The sequence below is a fragment of the Triticum dicoccoides genome, chromosome 1B (assembly GCF_002162155.2).
Source record: "Triticum dicoccoides isolate Atlit2015 ecotype Zavitan chromosome 1B, WEW_v2.0, whole genome shotgun sequence".
In the NCBI taxonomy this organism is placed as follows: domain Eukaryota; kingdom Viridiplantae; phylum Streptophyta; class Magnoliopsida; order Poales; family Poaceae; genus Triticum; species Triticum dicoccoides.
Genome location: NC_041381.1, coordinates 394,797,555 through 394,814,839, shown reverse-complemented (window position 1 = coordinate 394,814,839; position 17,285 = coordinate 394,797,555). Strand labels below are relative to the sequence as shown.

Sequence of the window (17,285 nt, the reverse complement as noted above, 5' to 3'; positions counted from 1 at the left end):
AGCCCGCTTCATTGAAATTTATTAGAATACTCTATGTGCTTCACTTATATCTTTTGAGCTAGATAGTTTTTGCTCTAGTGCTTCACTTATATATTTTAGAGCACGGCGGTGGGTTAATTTTGAAGAAAATTCTATTCTCTCATGATTAAATTATATTATTTTGAGAGTCTCTTAGAAAAGCATGGTATTTGCTATGGTTATAAAATTGGTCCTAGAATGGTAGGCATCCAAGTTGGGTATAATAAAAACTATCATAAAACGTGAATTTGATGCTATGATCAATTTTATACTTGATAATTGTTTTGAGATATGGAGGTAGTGATATTAAAGTCATGCTAGTTGGGTGATTATGAATTTAAAGAATACTTGTGTTGAAGTTAGCAAGTCCCATAGCATGCACGTATGGTTAAAGTTGTGTAACAAATTTGAAACATGAAGTGTCCTTCGATTGTGCATCCTTATGAGTGGCGGTCGGGGACGAGCGATAGTCTTTTCCTACCAATCTATCCCTCTAGGAGCATGCGCTTAGTGCTTGGTTTTTGATGACTTCTATTTATTTCAGTAAGTATATGAGTTCTTTTGACTAATGTTGAGTCCATGGATTATACACACTTTTACCTTTCCATCATTGCTAGCCTCCTCGGTACCGTGCATTGCCCATTCTCACCTTGAGAGTTGGTGCAAACTTCGCCGGTACATCCTAACCCCGTGATATGATATGCTCTATCACACACAAACCTCCTTATATCTTCCTCAAAACAGCCACCATACCTACCTATTATGGCATTTCCTTAGCCATTCCGAGATATATTGCCATGCAACTTTCCACCGTTCCGTTTATCATCATGACACGCATTACTTTTGTCATATTTCCATTGCATGATCATGTAGTTGACATCGTATTTGTGGCAAGGCCACTTTGCATAATTTTTCATACATGTCACTCTTGATTCATTGCCCATCCCGGTACACCGTCGGAGGCATTCATATAGATCGTATCTTGTTCTAGTTTTGAGTTGTAATTCATGAGTTGTAAATCAATAAAAGTGTGATGATCATCATTATTAGAGCAATGTCCCCAGAAAAAAAGGAAAGGCCAAAAAAAAAGAAAGGCCAAAGAAAAAAAAGAAAGGCCAAAAGAAAAAAAAGGGGGGGCAATGTTACTATCTCTTTTTCCACACTTGTGCTTCAAAGTAGCACCATGTTATTCATATAGAGAGTCTCATATGTGGTCACTTTCATATACTAGTGGGAATTTTTCATTATAGAACTTGGCTTGTATATTCCTACGATGGGCTTCCTCAAAATGCCCTAGGTCTTCGTGAGCAAGCAAGTTGGATGCACACCCACTAGTTTTATTTTTGTTGAGCTTTCATACATTTATAGCTCTAGTGCATCCGTTGCATGGCAATCCCTACTCCTCATGTTGACATCAATTGACGGGCATCTCCATAGCCCGTTAGTTATCCTCGTCAATGTGAGACTTTCTCCTTTTTTGTCTTCTCCACACAATCCCCATTATCATATTCTATTCCACCCATAGTGCTATATCCATGGCTCACGCTCATGTATTGCGTGAAAGTTGAAAAAGTTTGAGATTATTTAAGTACGAAACAATTTCTTGGCTTGTCATCGGGGGTGTAGAATTTGGGAACATCTTTGTGTGACAAAAATGAAACATAACCTAACTATATGATTTTGTAGGGATGAAATTTCTTTAGCCATGTTATTTTGAGAAGACGTGATTGCTTTTATTAGTATGCTTGATGTATTACTATTTATTATGTCAATATGAAATTTTATTTTGAATCATTTGGATCTGAACATTCATGCCACAATAAAGAAAATTAGATTGAGAATTATGCTAGGTAGCATTCCACATCAAAAATTCTGTTTTATCATTTACCTACTCAAGGACGAGCATGAATTAAGCTTGGGGATGCTTGATACGTCTCCAACGTATCTACAATTTTTGATTGTTCCATGCTATTATATTACCCGTCTTGGATGTTTATGGGCTTTATTTTACACATTTATATCATTTTTGGGACTAACCTACTAACCGGAGGCCCAACCCGTATTGCTGTTTTTTTGCCTATTTCAGTATTTCAAAGAAAAGGAATATTAAACGGAGTCCAAACGGAATGAAACCTTTGGGAGCGTGATTTTTGGAACAAACATGATCCAGAGGACTTGGAGTGCAAGCCAAGAAGCACCCGAGGCGGCCACGAGGGTGGAGGGCGTGCCCACCCCTACAGGGCATGCCCCCTGTCTCGTGGGCCCCTCGGGCGGCCACTGACGTACTTCTTCCTCCTATATATACCCACGTACACTGAGAACATCCAGGGAGCCACCGAAACACAATTTCCACCGCCGTAACCTTCTATATCCGCGAGATCCCATCTTGGAGCCTTCGCCAGCGCTTCACCGGAGGGGGAATCTACCATGGAGGGCTTCTACATCAACACCATAGCCCCTCCGAAGAGTTGTGAGTAGTTTACCATAGATCTTCGGGTCCATAGTTATTAGCTAGATGGCTTCGTCTCTCTTTTTGGATCTCAATACCATGTTCTTCCCCTCTCTTGTGGAGATCTATTTGATGTAACTCTTTTTGCGGTGTGTTTGTCGAGATCCGATGAATTATGGGTTTATGATCAAGTTTATCTATGAGAAATATTTGAATCTCCTCTGAATTCTTTTATGTATGATTGAGTTATCTTTGCAAGTCTCTTCGAATTATTAGTTTGGTTTGGCCTACTAGATTGATCTTTCTTGCAATGGGAGAAGTGCTTAACTTTGGGTCCAATCTTGCGGTGTCCTTTCCCAGTGACAGCAGGGGAAGCAAGGCACGTATTGTATTTTTTCCATCGAGGATAAAAAGATGGGGTTTATATCATATTGCATGAGTTTATCCCTCTACATCATGTCATCTTTATTAATGCGTTACTCTGTTCTTATGAACTTAATACCCTAGATGCATGCTGGATAGCGGTCGATGTGTGGAGTAATAGTTGTAGATGCAGGCAGGAGTCAGTCTACTTGTTGCGGACGTGATGCCTACATACATGATCATGCCTAGATAATCTCATAATTGTTTGCTTTTTTATCAATTGCTTGACAATAATTTGTTCACCCACCGTAATACTTATGCTATCTCGAGAGAAGCCTCTAGTGAAACCTATGGCCCCCGGGTCTATCTTTTATCATATAAGCTTTCAATATACTTTTATTTGCATCTTTATTTTTCCAATCTATATCATAAAATACCAAAAAAATATTTATCTTATCATACTATCTCTATCAGATCTCACTTTCGCAAGTGGCCGTGAAGGGATTGACAACCCCTTTATCGCGTTGGTTGTGAGTTCTTTGTTTGTTTGTGTAGGTGTGTGGGACTTTTGAGGAGCCTCCTACTGGATTGATACCTTGATTCTCAAAAACTGAGGGAAATACTTACGCTACTATTGGTTCATTACCCTTTCCTCTTGAAGGAAAACCAACGCAAGCTCAAGACGTAGCATGGGGCACCCCCGCGAGATGTCCCGGCGGTGAGGGCAATGTGGGTAGCCCGAGTACGCGCCATCTTCATCCGTCATTTCTCCAGTTTCAGATACGCCACAACCTTGGGGAAGGTCAGGTTGGGGATGTGGGTGAGGTTTGAGGCGGCATTCCCGAACTCCCCGTTCAGGCAGACGGTGAGAGTGCTAAGGAAAAGCTCATTGGAGACCTTCTCGCCGAGAACATGGAGCTCATAGGAGAGCTTCTTGAGGTGCATGTAGAAGTCAACAATGCACGAGTTGTGCTGCTGACACCCAAAAAACTCGCCGTTCAAGAAAACCTTGCACTGAAGCTTATTGTCGGTGAAGATGCCGTTGAGCTTGGTCCAAACGGCGTGAGCATCATTCTCATCAGAGACCACCGTGTGAAAAAGATCCTTCGAGATAGTGGTGTACAACCAGGGGATGAGAGTGGCGTCGATGGTCATCCACTCGTCATCGTTCACCATGAGGCTGGAGTCCCAGAGATTGTACTCACAGAAGATGAGAGAAAAATATGTTTTCAAGGCATAGTAGGTGGAGGTGTGGTGATCGAGGATGACGGGAACACGACAAAGGATATTGAGGCCGCGGATGAGGACGGGATCGAGACCGGCTAACGGGTTGGTGCGGTTGGAGATGGAGGAGTTGGGGGAAGACATGATGCAGCGAGAGGGAGGGAGGTGCGATGTCTATGGAGATAAACAGCGGCGGCGGCAGGGATGGCAGTGGCTGCGAGGGAGGGCAGCGGCGGCGGGGCGGGATGGCGGCGATGGTTGTGGTGCAAGGGCGGCGGCTGCGGTGCGGGAGGGCAGAGGGCAGCGGCGGTGATGGGTGCAAAATAGCGGAGGCGACGTTAGGTTTTGGGGGTTAGGGGCGGAAGCTACGGTATGGGGGCGGCGGTGGCGTGGTGTGGCGGCAGCGATGGTGATCGCGGCGGCAGTGGTGGCTAAAGGTTAGGGCAGGATCGGAAGGTATGATACTGTGTAGAGAGATAGGTTTGGCAATGCAACTCACAAAGTATTGATCGGGTACAGATGCACGTATATATTATGTACAATGTGGGCCTCAACCTCTATTATACAAAGACTAGGAGGTGGGCCACGATGTACAAAATACACATGCAATACCATATATTCAACAGGGAAGATGCTATCGATTCCTTGCGAGAGACCATTTCGTGCGGGACTGTTGTGAGCCTTTTAGGTGCCATGGTTGCCTACTTCCAGGCCACAATGATCGGGACTATCAGTGCCATTCGGTCATGCCAGATGCTCCCTCACACGATCTTCACAACTTGCCTCTTGGGTCACCTCATGCTTGCTCGTGGGCCAAGATTGCAGCGCAACCACCTATGGGAGATGATTGTTCTGCATCGTTGCGGCATCCGAAGATCTAGGATTCTTTTGCCATGTTCAAGAGTCCTATGACACTTGCAATGCCCATCATGCCGACATTGTTGTGTGTGATGTAACCAATAAGGCCGCGTTGGATTAGTGGTTGCATGATACTTTTACAACTCAATTGGCGTTGTTTTGTTTGTAGATCCAGGACATGGTGGCTAAGGTGATCCAACCTATGCGTGAGGAGGTTTCATCCTTCGGGATCTGGTCGAAGTGTGTTGTCGGCTTGGACCATCCTTAGGTCACCTCTGTCGACGTGGGGCTAGATGGCACATTTGATCCTTGCTCCCTCATGCATCGCACTTCGTCACCGCCTTCAATGGTGGCATCAATTGCGGCCTGTCGTGCACTTTATGAGGATTGTTGTGCAACTTATGAGGAGAAGGGAGGCTTGCCGGTCGTGTTGTGCTCTGAGAAGGTGCATAATATTGCTTTACCTGAGGATGGCACCAAGGTTACCTGATACGTCTCAAATGTATCTATAATTTATAAAGTATTCATGCCAAGTTATAGTAATTTTATATGGCTTTGGTGCACTTTTATATGAATTTTATATGATTTTCATGGACTAACATATTAACCTAGTGCCCAGTGTCAGTTGCTAATTTCTGCTGATTTTTTGCTGATTTTTTTTGGAACATAAGAGACCCTCAAACGAGTCCAAACGCGACGGAACTTTTTGCTGATTTTTTTGGAACATAAGAGACCCTCAATGCTTCGAGAAAGTACCAGAAGAGCCACGAGGAGGTGACGGGTACTTGGGCACGGCCAGGGGGGTGGCCGTGACAAGATACATTATGGGCCCCCTATGGCACCTCTTCATGTGATTCCAACTCTGGAAATTCTTATAAATAGGGAAACCCCCAAACGTTATTCTAGAACTTCGACTGAACTGCCGCAAGCCTCTGTTCTGAAGAGATCCCATCTGGAGCCCTATTTCGGCACCCTGCCAAAGGGGGAAATCATCACCGGATGCCATCTTCATCATCCCGACAGCCACCATGACGAGGAGGGGGTAGTTCACCCTCGGAGCTGAGGATATGTACCAGTAGCTATGTGTTTGATCTCTCTCTCTCTCTCGTGTTCTCGATTTGGCATGATCTTGGTGTACTGCGAGCTTTGTTAATATAGTTGTATCATATGGTGTTTCTCCCCCTCTATCTTGTTGTCTTGGGTTGAGTTTTTACCTTTGAGGTTTCACTATTATCAGATTGAATACTTTTTGGATTTGAGAACACTTGATGTATGTCCTGCATGTGGATACCTGTGGTGACAATGGGATGTTCTATTGATTCACTTGATATATGTTTTGGTATTCAACTTGCGGATTACTACTTCTTGAGCTTGCGTTGGTTTTTCCCTTGGAGAGGAAAGGGTGATGCATCAAAGTAGAGATAAGTATTTCCCTCAGTTAGAGAACCAAGGTATCAATCTAGTAGGAGGTATAAGCAAGTCCCCAATCTATGCACCTGCACAAACAATCAAACACTTGCACCCAATGCGGTAAAGGGGTTGTCAATCCCTTCACGGTCAATTGCAAAGGTGAGATCTGATAGAGATAGATAAAAATAAAAGGTAACTAAATATTTTGGTTTTTTTTAGTTTATAGATCTGAAAATAAAAGATTTCAAAATAGTAGATCGGAAAGCAAATACGATGGAAAACAGACCCTGGGGCCATAGGTTTCACTAGAGGCTTCTCTCATGAAGGCAAATAATACGGTCGATGAACAAATTACTATCGAGCAATTGATAGAGAAGTGCAAAGTAATGAAAATATCCAAGGCAATGATTATGCATATAGGCATCACGTCCGTGTCAAGTAGACCGACTCCTGCCTGCATCTACTACTATGACTCCACACATCGACCGCTATCCAGCATATATCTAGAGTATTAAATTCATAAAGAATGGAGTAATGCCTTAAGTAAGATGACATGATGTAGAGGAATTAACTCAAGCAATATGATGAAAGCCCCATCTTTTTATCGTCGATGGCAACAATTCAATACATGTCTTGCTACCCCTACTTTGTCACTGGGTGAAATCACGCAAGGGAACCCAAAGCTAAGCACCTCTCCCATTGCAAGAAAAACCAATCTAGTTGGCCAAAACAAACCGATAATTCGAAGAGAAATACAAAGATATCAAATTATGCATATAAGAATTCAGAGAAGATTCAAATAATATTCATAGATAAGCTGATCACAAATCCACAATTCATCGGATCTCGACAAACACACCGCAAAAGAATATTACATTGAATAGATGTCCAAGAACATCGAGGAGAACATGGTATTGAAAATCAAAGAGAGAGAAGAAGACATCTAGCTACTAGCTATGGACCCGTAGGTCTGACGTAAACTACTCACGCTTCATCGGAAGGGCAATAGGGTTGATGTAGATGCCCTCCATGATCGAAACCCCCACCGGCGGAGTACCGGACAAGGCCTCCAAATGGGATCTAATGAGCTCAGAACCTGCGGTGGTGGAAAAGTATTTTTGTGGCTCTCTTTGAGGGTTTTGGAACATATGTGAATATATAGGACAAAGAGGTAGGTCAGTGGACTCCCGAGGGGGCCACGAGGCAGGGGGCGCCCCCCTAGGGCATGCCCTCCACCCTTGTCGTCGCCTCGTAGGTCTTCTGTCTTGGACTCCAAGTCCTCTCGGTGTCTTCTGGTCAAAGAAAAATCATCGTGAAGTTTTATTCCGTTTGGACTCCTTTTGATATTCCTTTTCGAGAAACTCAAAAACAAGGGAAAACAGAAACTAGCACTAGGCTCTAGATTAATAGGTTAGTCCCAAAATAATATAAAATAGCATAATAATGCATTTAAAACATCCAAAACAGATAATATAATAGCATGGAACAATAAAGTATTATAGATACGTTGGAGACGTAGCAAGCATCCCCAAGTTTAATTCCTCCTTGTCCTCGAGTAGGTAAATGATAAAAATGGAATTTTTGATGTGGAATGCTACCTAACATATTTATCAATGCAATATCTTTTATTTGGCATGAATATTCAGATCCGTATGATTCAAAACAAAAGTCAATTGATGCAAAAACAATAATACTTCAAGCATACTATAAAGCAAACCATTAAGCTTCAAAAATAACATGGATAAAGAAAGTTATCCCTACAAAATCATATAGTCTTGTTATGCTCCCTCTTCTCAGCACAAAGTATAAATCATACCCACCCCGGTGTCAGCCAAGCAATTGTTCATACTTTTTAACGTGCTTCAGCTTTTTCAATTCTTCACGCAATACATGAGCGTGAGCCATGGACATAGCACTATGGGTGGAATAGAAGGCGGTAGTAGACAAAATAAGGGAGAAAGTCTCACATCAACTAGGCAAATCAATATAATATGGAGATGTTCATCAATTGATATCAATGTGAGTGAGTAGGTATTGCCATGTAACGGATACACTAGAGCTATAAGTGTATGAAAGCTCAAAAGAAAACTAGTGGGTGTGCATCAACTTGCTTGCTCATGAAGACCTAGGGCATTTGAGGAAGCCCGTCATTGGAATATACAAGCCAAGTTCTATAACAAAAAATTCCCACTAGTAATATATGAAAATGACAAAATAGGAGACTCTCTATCATGAAGAACATGGTGCTACTTTGAAGCACAAGTGTGGAAAAGGATAGTAACACTGTCCCGTCTCTCTTTTTCTCTGTTTTTCTCTCTTTTTTTGGTGGGCTTCTTTGGCCTCTCTTTTTAACTGGGATTCTTTGGCCTCTTTTATTTTGATAACCTCACATGGGAGAATGTTCTAATAATGTTGATCATCACACTTTTATTTACTTACAACTCAATACTAGAACAAAGGTATGTCTCTATATGAATGCCTCATACGATGTGCTATGATCAAGAGTGACATGTATAAAAAATATGAACGGTGGCCAAGCCACAAATACTATGCCAACTACATGATCATGCAAAGCAATATCACTACAAAAAATACACTTCCGTGATGGTACGTGCTTGTCACAGTAGGTCACGTTTTCTGTCATGCATGTACATCCATGACGATTTTATGACAGAATCAAGATAGTCATACATGTGCTATCGTAGAAGTGTTCCATGACATTACCAAAATTATCATCACGGAAGTGTCCACTTCCATGACAATAAATTGTGCGTCATAGAAGTGCTTTCGTCAAGGGTGACCGACACGTGGCATCCACTGTAATGGGTCGTCGTTAAGCTATGGGTTCCGGTTTGGATCCGATAACCCGTAAAGAGCCCGAACCAATGGGGATTTTCCATATGTAAAATTCTCATTCGCTGGCAGATCCACGTGTCGGCCCAGTGTTCGGGCAATTGTCATCCAGTGAATGGACAGGACGCACATGTGATACATCGACACATGTCTCGGCCCAACAATGGCCCATTCAGGTTAAAAGGTCGAGCCTGACAAAATAAGCGGGCCGGCCCATTAGCGGCCTACTTGAATCAGGCCCATTCACAACCATGGCTCATACGATTTACAGAGAATCGGCCCAGCAAAGGCCCATTCTAGATTTGACAATTTCCAACCCATTGTCAGTTCCAACCCGTTAACTGCCCGCTACGTCTTTGGGCCCAATTACGACCCGAGCTTCTTTCGGCCTGTTAGCAACCCATCGTCACTTCCAGCCCCCGGAACGTCTTTCGGCCTTTTCTCGGCCCATTCTGCAGTTGGGCCAACTTCTAGCCCATTGTGACTTTAGGTATGTCCTCGGCCCATTCTGCAAATGGGCCAATTCCAAGCCCATTTTGTCTTTAGGCCTGTTAGGCCCGCACAACAGTTGGGCCTATGACGCAGACTAAGGCATAGCCTAGTGGTAGGAAGGGGCTGATGCCTTCCTACCCACCCAGGTTCAAGGCACGGTACTTGCAATTTGGATTTGTTGCACCAATTATACTGTAGGGGGTTCCCTTACAGTCTTTCTGTCAAAAAAAACAGTTGGGCCTATGACTATGCAACCTAATTTTGGGTCCATTAGCGGCCCACGTCCCGCAGGGCAAAATTTTAGCCCGGCGCGACTTTTGGCCTGTTAAAAGCCTAGTTTTTCCAATTAGGCTGCCTCTGGCCCAAAACACTTCGGCCTCTTACTGGCCCATAAAGTAAAAGGGTCGAGACAAAATTGACATTTATTTCGGCCTGCTAGAGGCCCGCGAGCCATTTCCATTTATACGGGCCTACCGAGCTTTCGGCCTGTTAACGACCTGCTAAGAACCATTGTTACGGTGGGCCACATCATTTGGGATCCATTAAATATTATTTCGACCAGCCCAATGAAGGCCTTCTTTGAATACACATGCTTTTCGTTCGGATGGCATCCAGGAAATGTTTGGGCGTGCTGGCCGCCATTTCAACGATGTAGCATATTCAAAGAATTATCCTACTCTATACTATCGCCTCTAAAAAACATACACTTTACAATAATGAGACTAAGGCATAAAAAAGTAGAATACTCCTACACTATACAATAAAGAAACTATAGCCGATTATACCCACTCAACATTATAGTTCGGCACCAGTGATAATAAAGCATACACAAACAACAAATTACATACACTGGGCAAATAAAGCTCATACATCATGGACACGAATCAATGGAACTTACCATTTGAACTATAATCTCTTCAGAAAATAGGATTGGCCGGATTCAGATAGCACAATTTTTAGTCTGTAAAATCTCCCATTCCTTCATGGTTAACTTAGTGTCTCGTTTCATTTTTTTGACTCCTCCATCTGATACCTACAAGTCCAGTCTCGACTTGTTGACTGCACGTTGAGAGTCATGTACACGTTGTCTTGCCACCCCTAGTTGGTGCTCGAGAACATCAGCGCATTCCAATTCCAATCCATAATCATTTGGTAACGGCCATGTCGCACTACTCGTAGATCTTTGTGTTGATGTCACTTCATCCTGAAATGTTTCTGTAAGTAAAGATGACTAGGGCAAAAATATAGTTACAAAAGTGAAGTGAGCAAGACAGACTATTTTGTACATGGCAAAACATGACTAACAGTAACGTTACACGTCATGAAGCATAAGAAGGTGATATTTTAAAAATTATAAAAATGGTAGTCTATGTAGCATGCATATAAATCTCTCTTAGCTCACCAGAGGAGCATGATGTTGGGGCCAAATCCAAAACACGGACATGTTACAAATTTAGACAACACGTTGCGTATAAGCAAGTAGTTGGCCATTCTGTAGCTCAATTAAAGTCTTAGGGAGCATAACAAACAATAGAGGGATTCACACAAAATTACTACAACAAGCAAAACTATGCAATCATTAGCCTAGTATAAACTAGATTGTGAGCCTCATGCAGTAATAGTTGGTTAATAGACTTCAAAGCTTCAGGCACACTTTGCCAGAGTAATTAAATGGTAAGGCCTTTAATTATGTCAACTAATAGCTATACAAGTACCCAACATCATGCATCATTGTTTGGTCATCTCATTAACTGAGGACAAATAAAGCAATTGAAAAGAGCAATTTAACTATGCCTGAAACAAACAAGCAATTGAACTGTTGAGTTGGCAGCATGCATACATGCACGCCTCAATAACATCCATGGTCTAGCTACATTTACTATATAAAGGAACAAGTAATGTAATATTGTTTGCCCCCTATGAAGTATCTCGAATAGTATGTAATCAACATCCTAGTAATGATAGGGAGGATAATGATGTGAATATGCGTTTGGTTATGACATTTATGACATCGACAACTCTAGCATGGTAGGAAGCAGTTTCACACTGTTCACTACTATAAGATGTTTTAGATATTTAAAAGTAGACTACATCAATAATGAGTGAACAGACACATTAAAATGTGTCTACATACATCTGATTTACAAAAAGTTAGAACATCATATAGTAGTGAGTGGAGGGGGTTTTAATCAATGGCCCAATGACTGGGTTATAGGTGAAGAACCTTACGCAAGCACAATGTCAGACAAATAGGATGTCATGTTAATTGTAATACAATGTGACATACCTTGGAAGATAAATATGCATACTTCCCAGTCTATGAACAACACAAAAGGATGATATTATAAAAAAACACCACATAATGAAACATGCCACATGTCTTGCACACAATGAAATGAGTATTTACTATGTGTGCACTATTTAAAAACTAGGCATACCTTCGAACTGGATCTCTAGGTACTCTTGGGGAGCCTACTTTAGTGTACAACCAAACCTTTATGTCACCTATAAGTTATAAAAGCCCCTACTACAGTAGCCCTTTGTGTTTAAATAGTTGACAAGCTCTGTTAGGTCAAGAACAACAAGTAATCAAAGCAAACAGTCCTAGTATGGCTGGCTGATACAAACAAGCAATTGAACAGATGTGTGGGCAAATCTTACATATCAAGAAAAGAAGCATAGAAGGAGGCTTGAAGACCATCACTTGACTGACCAGATTTAAGGGGCATTTAAACATCATGTGCAATGTATGAACTAACATAAACATTGCCTATTTCAGATTCTATAATGAAATGCACATGTATTAAGTTGTGCCATGTATGATGATGCCTAAATGTACACTACATCATGCAGGAGTGATTCATCATTGCATGCACAATTGAATTGCAGGTTAAGGGCCAGTTCTATTCCGCCTTTCCAGAGCTTATTGTCAAAATAAGCCATAAAAGATGTAAAGAAGTCATTTTTGAGTTCTGGGCTTGGGCTTAACTTATTTTGCTTTGGAGGGGGGGTGTTTTGGATAGAAGCTCACTAAAAATTGAAGGGAATGGGAATAGTGAAACGACTCTGTTGTATGCCTATATTACACTCGAAATGCCGCTGCTCACGCCCGCGTCACACCTGAGCCTCAAGTAAAAACAAACACGCAAGCGTTCATTGCCCTGCCCGCTTGCATCTCCTCTCCACTTTCCCTCTACCTTCATCACCTGCCTGCAACGCTAGGGTTCCTCCAGCGAGCTGTCACCACTGGTCCCATCTAGCCTGGTCCTCCACGATGCTCTATCCAGCTAGGCTACATGGCCGGCGGGTAGGGCCAAATATCACTGGCTGCTCCTCCCTCTGGCACCGCCCCTCATTCTCATGGTCTCCAGCAGCTGCTCTGTTGTGGTTCGTCCAACGCACTACTCCAGTGGGCGCCGCACAACTACGACCGATGCCACACTACGGCAGAAGGCACCTCGCTCCCCTCCCCTCCTCCCAGGCCGTGGCCTTGAGGTGTTGTTGAAGGATGAGCTCATCCAACAAGGTGAGGATCTCCTCTGATTTTTTTCCTAAATTTTCATTCCGATCCGCTATACGATGAATTGTTATGAGCTGCTTCTGTTTCTACTATATGATGCATTGCCATGAGCTGCTCCTACTGCTGCTATATGATGAATTGCTATGAGATGCTGCTGCTATATGATGAATTGCTATGAGCTACTACTGCTATATGATGAGTTGCTATAAGCTGCTCCTGGTGCTGCTATATGATGAATTGCTATGAGTTGCTCCTGCTGCTACTATATGATGAATTGCTATAAGCTGCTGCTCATATATGATGAATTGCACGATGCTAATGTATGATGAGTTGCTATGAGCTGCTACTGCTATTTGATGCTTCCAGGTGGTGCTGCTATATGATAATAACTAGACACTTGGACCATCGAATTTTGATAAATAATTCTTCATTTAAATTTAGGTCATGCATTCTTCATTTAAATTAGGCAATGGGATCTCTATGGAAGACATTGACCAAATTAGATTTTGCCAAGTAGATGGTATCTTTGTATTTGCATTTTGAACAAATATTGATGGTCTATTTTCCGATCATATTAATTACTGCAGTGGGTTCAATTTGTGATGTTTGCAAGTTAAATTAATTTTCACATGGGCACCAAAATGACAAAATATAATGTAATCTAGACTTTTCACTGATCATACCACAGATAAGCTGGAAAGCTAGGCAATGAAAAGAACTGGTTGGCTTATTACCTCGAGCTTATATTCAAAGCTGCTTATTTTCTTAGGATAAATCAAAATAACTGTCCCTAAGAAACTTGGCCAATAGAACTGACATACAAATAGCATGTCACGATGATTGCAATGGAGTGGCCTACCATAGCACACTGTATAGGCTCACCGCTGCCTCTCCATTTTTTGCAATGTTCCATGAAATTGCCACATACATCTTGTACTTTTCATTGTATAACCCTATCTGCAAGTGGACACGGCTAATTTCAGACATCTCTACGTGATAATACATTGCATATCCCTTGTGCATATTTAAACCACCAATTAACGATTGTGTCCGTAGCATAAACTAGCCATGACTCTGTGTGCTGGACTAGTAGACACTCCAAGGGAGCCTAATGTAGCGCACTGGAATTCCTACATGCCACCTACGATTTTGTGTAATGTACTACCTTTGTTCCTAAATATATGTCTTTGTAGAGATTCCAGTATGGACCACATACATATGTATATAGATGCATTTTCAAGTGTATATTCACTCATTTTGCTCTGTATGTAGCCTATAGTGGAATATCTAGAAAGACTTATATTTAGGAACGGAGGGAGTATCATGTATGGCATCTACATATCTAATTTAGCAACCAGTAGTAGAAATCATTGTCTGCACAAAGGGATTACTGGTCGAAAATCCTAGCAAAACACGCTGGCAGGCACACAAGAATACAAGAGAGAGAGATGCACTTACAAGATCATAGGAATGCCTCAGTACGTGATCTTGATTGGCCAAGCTATTAGATCTAGAAGAAACATCGTCCTTGTAGTTTTTGCCAGCTACATAACATGTAATAGCGACCTGTTAGTATATTTGAAGTACATCTGGCGGGTGATGCTGGATGGGTTTAAAGGTGACAAGTACCTAGGTCGTGGCGGGTGCTTGGCATCTTGGAAGACGGTGGGAATCAGGTTAGAAACGTCAACGGTGATGACGCTGCACTAGTTGTCAGGGTACGGTAAGGAGATCTAGAACCGTCGAGTAGGGTGTTTGTGGATCGGCTCCGGTAGGGTGGACTGAGGTGTGGGCAAAGGGATCTGAGGCCGTGGACGAGGGTGTCGGTGAAACTGCTTCGGTGGTTGGGTTCAGGATGGTGTCGATGATGTGTATCTGCGGCCGTGGACCGGGCGTCAAAAGTTGCTCCGGTAGGTTGGACGAGGGTGCGATGAAGCAAATCTGAGGCCATGGACTTGTGCGTTGGCAAAGCGGCCCCGGTAGGGTTAAGAATGGTCTAGGAGAAGCTACTCTGGTAGGGTTGATGATGGTGTCAGCGAAGTGGCTCCGGTAGGGTTGAGGAAGGTGTCGGCGAAGAGGATAAGAGGTTGTCAACGGGGGCGTCGGTGGGGCAGCTCCGGGAGGGTGTGGACGAAGCGTCTCCGGTGGGGAGTATGAAGGAGCCGTTGTAGATGCGCTGTAGTTGACAAGAGAACCGGCAAAGCAGATCTAGCGCCATGGACAAGGCCGACACTGAATGAGTTGTGGTACAGTGGTGGATGAGCAGTCTACCTGTTTCTAGGGGAGATGGGAGGGGTAGATGCGGTCGCAGAAGCATATCCGGCGAGTTGGATGCCGCTGGCAGTGAGTGGGCTATGGTATGCCAGTGGATGAGCAGTCTCGGGTTTTGAGAGGGGAGGGGTAGAAAGGCCGACGAAGTACGGACGACATGATGTAAGATGCTCTGGTGCTATGGAGTTAGTCGTTTTTGTGGGAGGGGGAGAGGAAATGGGGGTGTCGTGTGGTGGGGGGAACCGGAAGTTACCAAAGCGTCCCCAACCTATTATGTAAATGAGGGTCGTATTGTAACTGTTGTTCTCCGTGCACCAAGGACAAAAGGAGAATTTCGCATGCTAAAGAATAGGTGGCAGAAATTTTAGAAGGAGGCGGGACATCTGCTACCCGGGGGATCGTTTGTATCCAGTTTCAACTCATTTTGGACAGTGCTAGCGGGAAGGTCATGCGAGAATGTGTACACGGGGCACACATCAGCAGTTAATAACTGGTGTGAAGTCCACCCCAGACAAAAAGACAATAACTCGGGATGATGCATCGATAACTTGGATGTTCACACAGGCGCGGCCAATCGTACGGGTGTAGAGGCGCGTTCACAAAAAAGGATCAAACGCTCAGCCAATGTATTTCTCGTGTAAATATATAATTTAGTGCCATTGGTTATTCACTTTAAACATAATGCATTTACGTGCTATTGTAGAGGCGCACAAAAAAATGGATACTGTATCCCCCAAAATAAATGGATATTGTAGTCGGCTACTTAAAAGTCTTACCTCATATGATTACATAGCCTCCATTTCATAAATTGCGTACCCGTTGAATTCATATAAGAATATTACATATATTACTTCATTATAGAACCTTAAATCATCCAAGACTAATGAATTTGAATGCAAGACTAATAATGGTGCATGTACATGATAGCTACATTGGTTGTTTGAAGAAACATCACTGTAACTTTGGCATGCACCATTGAAAAGGATTATTAAGAAAAATATGATATGTGAGTGTCCAATCTTTATAGCGTTGAATTGATATTGTATCTTTGGCCACGATATGAAGTAGATATTGATTTATGTTCAAGCGATGCACGTCCACGATCACTAGATAGTGATACATGAATGAATTGTACAATATCTCTCACATGCATACATATCTCATTTCTCTGTGGGCATCGGAATCACACATGTGCACTTCGTGTATTTCTCTCCCTCCGTCAAGGTTAGAATTTGTCTTTCTACCCCATCCTACAAGTCTCTCACACAGAAACACACACGCTCTCTCTGTCAAACACGCCACCCCTTTAATTCCACCCACCCACCGACACTAATGTCTCAAAGTATAATTATGTCTCGCACACATATGCCTAAGGTTAACTCGAGTCCCGAAACCATGTGAATACATATAATGGGATTCCAGCAGAGCACCTTTTGTTTTGATACCTCTCTCTCTCTCTCTCTCTCTCTCACACACATGCAAACACACTCGCATAGACATTGTTTCGCTCTTCATTTGTTTCGACAATTGCATGCACGCCGCTTGTTTATCTCTGTGACGCTTTAAGTATGCCTCGCACACATGCTATCTACCTATCCCTTAATATAGATATGTGTCACAGAAACTCTTTCTCCCTATATCTAAGTGTCACTGCCCCCCCCCCAACTACCACACAGACACACTTCCTGACACCGAAGGAGTAGGGTCACACCTCGATCTTTATACTAATCTATCTACTGGCTTCTCTCTCAAACACACACACACACACACACTACCCGACACCTAAGGAGTAGGGTGGCACCTCGATCTTGATAGTAATCTGTCTAC

The 17,285-nt window shown here is 42.8% G+C and overlaps 1 pseudogene; it reads left to right on the top strand.

Moving 5' to 3' along the window:
• Window positions 1-4,224: 4,224 nt before the first annotated feature.
• Window positions 4,225-17,285, top strand: part of LOC119350409 — a 52,638-nt pseudogene continuing 39,577 nt past the window's right edge.